Source organism: Oncorhynchus nerka, linkage group LG20 (assembly GCF_034236695.1).
Source record: "Oncorhynchus nerka isolate Pitt River linkage group LG20, Oner_Uvic_2.0, whole genome shotgun sequence".
NCBI classification, from domain to species: Eukaryota; Metazoa; Chordata; class Actinopteri; order Salmoniformes; family Salmonidae; genus Oncorhynchus; species Oncorhynchus nerka.
Window position 1 is genome coordinate 95,271,717 of NC_088415.1, and position 4,607 is coordinate 95,276,323.

A 4,607-nucleotide genomic window follows, 5' to 3' on the forward strand; every position below is an offset into this window, starting at 1 on the left:
TCCCCCTTCGGATCTCTCCCTCTCTGTCTCTCCCCCCTTCTGATCTCTCCCTCTCAGTCTCTCCCCTTTTCTGATCTCTCCCTCTCAGTCTCTCCCCCTTCGGATCTCTCCCTCTCTGTCTCTCCCCCTCAGTCTCTCCCCTTTTCTGATCTCTCCCTCTCTGTCTCTCCCCCTTCTGATCTCCACCTCTCAGTCTCTCCCCCTTCTGATATCTCCCTCTCAGTCTCTCCCCCTTCTGATATCTCCCTCTCTGTCTCTCCCCTTTTCTGATCTCTCCCTCTCTGTCTCTCCCCCTTCTGATCTCTCCCTCTCAGTCTCTCCCCTTTTGATCTCTCCCTCTGTCTCTCCCCCTTCTGATCTCTCCCTCTGTCTCTCCCCCCTTCTGATCTCTCCCTCTCAGTCTCTCCCCCTTCTGATCTCTCCCTCTCAGTCTCTCCCCCTTCTGATCTCTCCCTCTCAGTCTCTCCCCCTTCTGATCTCTCCCTCTCTGTCTCTCCCCTTTCTGATCTCTCCCTCTCTGTCTCTCCCCTTTTCTGATCTCTCCCTCTCTGTCTCTCCCCTTTTCTGATCTCTACGTCTCTCCCCTTTTCTGATCTTTCTCTGCTATCTCCACCTCTCTGTTTAACCATGTCTGGTGTATATTAGTTGGGAACATGTTAGTATATGGGGCCTACACAAGGAAAACCTGACTCATCCATCAGCATCTTCATAAGCATTACTGGGGATGTAACTGCAGTGGTGGTGTCCAGGAGGGCAGTGCCCGGGGGGTGTCCAGGTGGGAAGTGCCCGGGTGGTGTCCAGGAGGGCAGGGCCCGGGTGGTGTCCAGGAGGGCAGGGCCCGGGTGGTGTCCAGGAGGGCAGGGCCCGGGTGGTGTCCAGGAGGGCAGCGTCCGGGTGGTGTCCAGGAGGGCAGCGCCCGGGTGGTGTTCAGTGTTGCACCCTACTAAACACATCCCTGGTGTTGACCAGTGGCAGTTCATACCACCTGACTAAACTCTGAAACTAGGTCCCAAATGTCTGCTTATTCTCTATGTAGTGGACTGCTTGGACCACAGCCCTACAGACCCTGGTCTAAAGTAGTGCACTGCATATGGAGTAGGGGGCCATTTGGGATAACCTGAATGTATTATGACTTGCTGTCTGAAGGTGTTGTGGCTAGCCAGTTTTCCGGTCACATAGCCCCTGTTGTCGGGTCCTCTTACTGAGTTAGTACCTGCTAGTTCCAGGGCTGTCTACTTTCTACCTGCTCTGGATAACTGGTTGCTTTTGGGACCTTGGATTGTCTTTTTGTATCTGGGGTTACGGGGAGAGCTGGGTTGGGCGATGTGACGGGGTGGGAGGCTTTAGAAGGACCTTGGATTGTCTTTTTGTATCTGGGGTTACGGGGAGAGCTGGGTTGGGCGATGGGACGGGGTGGGAGGCTTTAGAAGGACCTTGGATTGTCTTTTTGTATCTGGGGTTACGGGGAGAGCTGGGTTGGGCGATGGGACGGGGTGGGAGGCCTTAGAAGATTACCTCTGTATACAGGGCTTCTGTTAACCCGGGATCCTGTTGTGTCTGTTGGCATTGGATGTACATTTACATTACATTTAAGTCATTTAGCAGATGTGTCTCAATTGGCAGCCTGTTCCCTGTTAAGTGCAATACACAGGGCTCTGGTCTATAGTAGTACCACTATATAGGGAATAGGGCTCTGGTCTATAGTAGTGCCACTATATAGGGAATAGGGCTCTGGTCTATAGTAGTACCACTATATAGGGAATAGGGCTCTGGTCTATAGTAGTACCACTATATAGGGAACAGGGCTCTGGTCTATAGTAGTACCACTATATAGGGAACAGGGCTCTGGTCTATAGTAGTACCACTATATAGGGAATAGGGCTCTGGTCTATAGTAGTACCACTATATAGGGAATAGGGCTCTGGTCTATAGTAGTGTACTATATAGGGAACAGGGCTCTGGTCTAAAGTAGTGCACTATATAGGGAATAGGGCCCTGGTCTAAAGTAGTGCACTATATAAGGAATAGGGCTCTGGTCTAATGTAGTGCACTATATAGGGAATAGGGCTCTGGTCTATAGTAGTGTACTATATAGGGAATAGGGCCCTGGTCTAAAGTAGTGCACTATATAGGGAATAGGGCTCTGGTCTAAAGTAGTGCACTATATAGAGAATAGGGCCCTGGTCTATAGTAGTGCACTATATAGAGAATAGGGCTCTGGTCTATAGTAGTGCACTATATAGGGAATAGGGCTCTGGTCTAAAGTAGTGCACTATATAGAGAATAGGGCCCTGGTCTATAGTAGTGCACTATATAGAGAATAGGGCCCTGGTCTAAAGTAGTGCACTATATAGAGAATAGGGCTCTGGTCTATAGTAGTACACTATATAGGGAATAGGGCTCTGGTCTACAGTAGTGCACTATATAGAGAATAGGGCCCTGGTCTATAGTAGTGCACTATATAGAGAATAGGGCCCTGGTCTAAAGTAGTGCACTATATTGGGACTAGGGCCCTGGTCTATAGTAGTGCACTATATAGAGAATAGGGCCCTGGTCTAAAGTAGTGCACTATATTGGGACTAGGGCCCTGGTCTATAGTAGTGCACTATATAGAGAATAGGGCCCTGGTCTAAAGTAGTGCACTATATAGAGAATAGGGCTCTGGTCTATAGTAGTGCACTATATAGGGAATAGGGCTCTGGTCTAAAGTAGTGCACTATATAGGGAATAGGGCTCTGGTCTATAGTAGTACCACTATATAGAGAATAGGGCTCTGGTCTAAAGTAGTGCACTATATAGAGAATAGGGCCCTGGTCTATAGTAGTGCACTATATAGAGAATAGGGCCCTGGTCTAAAGTAGTGCACTATATTGGGACTAGGGCCCTGGTCTAAAGTAGTGCACTATATAGAGAATAGGGCCCTGGTCTAAAGTAGTACACTATATAGAGAATAGGGCCCTGGTCTAAAGTAGTGCACTATATAGGGAATAGGGCCCTGGTCTAAAGTAGTGCACTATATAGGGAATAGGGCTCTGGTCTAAAGTAGTGCACTATATAAGGAATAGGGCTCTGGTCTAAAGTAGTGCACTATATAGGGAATAGGGTCCTGGTCTAAAGTAGTGCACTATACAGGGAAAATATTTCCCTTTGGGACATTTAATAATGTGGCTGTCACCTGACTGATCTGGAAAACATCTGATATGACCTAACGACATTCTATTAGACAGACTTCATCTCATTTATTACCCTTCTCTCTAGTCTGGTTGGCTCTCATTCTGTCGTCCTAGAGATGGTTATCATTTACAGCTGGGTTGGGGTCCTCTTCAGGCCGTGGAATAATCTCTGTACCTTCTGTCTCTGAGGAGGACCTCTCCTGTGACGTCTTTAAGAAGCCAGAAGTTCTTCCAAAAAAGCACTCATAGAAAACTAAGAATGAAATGAGTCAGGATGAAATTGAGCCCAACCCTGTTTCGCACTGACGTGTGATTGGCTCAGCAGGCTCAAGTCTAGTTCAGTACAACATGGTATAGTAGTAACACCCTTTGTTCATTCATCTCAACCAGGAATGTATCACTCTGACCCCAACACACCTAAACTGTATGCAAGTTATCTGTCTGTGTACATAAACCAACCAGCTCTATTCATCACCTTCAAGCTTAATGAACACTGTGTGTGTGTGTGTGTGTGTGTGCGTGTGTGTGTGTGTGCAGGGACCCAAATTGTGTTCCCCCCCCCCAAAAAAAACAATATTTCACAACGATGATACCATGGAAGAAATATTTACAAATATACCTTTTAAAAGCATGTTCGGTTATTATTATTTTTTACAATTTTCTTTGCATAAATATCAGTTTTTGTTTGGGAAAACTGCAAACTGTTTGGAAAATAAACAACAAAATGTGTGTAAAACATGGGACCCACGAGTCATGATATCTCAACGCTCCGGTGTGAAGTTTCCCCTGATCAGCTTTCCCTCCCCCAGTCCTTCCTCTAACCATTAGTGGGGAAAATGTCAAACTGACCCAAGATCTATGGAGCAACTTCACCCAACACCATTTTTTCACCACCACCTCTTCAGGGGTGTGTTTAGAGGGAGAGGGGGATTCCAACATCTTTGTTGTACTTTTAAGGCTGGATCTGCAAACATTACTAGCCTTAATTCTTGAATCCTCTGTCCTGATTCTTCCATTTCCCATTCCTCACCTCCCTCTCAAAGAGCATTGGAGGAGACAAGGGCTGAGGAAGCAAGGATTTGACAGCTAGTAGGTTCACCCTTGTTTTGGATGCTCTGGTTCCGAGTTTTCTGAGTTCCCGCCAATTTCCAGCAACTTCGCACAGCGATTGAAGAGGAGTGGGACAGGTAAAATAGAGGTAAAATAAGAGGACAGCTAACCTGAGTGGGACAAAAATCAACAGCCTGATTAACTCTGTGTGAAGGAGAAGTCACGCTGCACGATGCATACCAGATACTGACTGGTTTTCTGATCCAATACATTTAAAACTAAAAAAAGTTCTGTGATCAACAGATGCGTATCTGTATTCTCAGTCGTGAAATCCATAGATTAGGGCCTAATGAATTATTTAAATTTGACTGATTTTCTTATGAA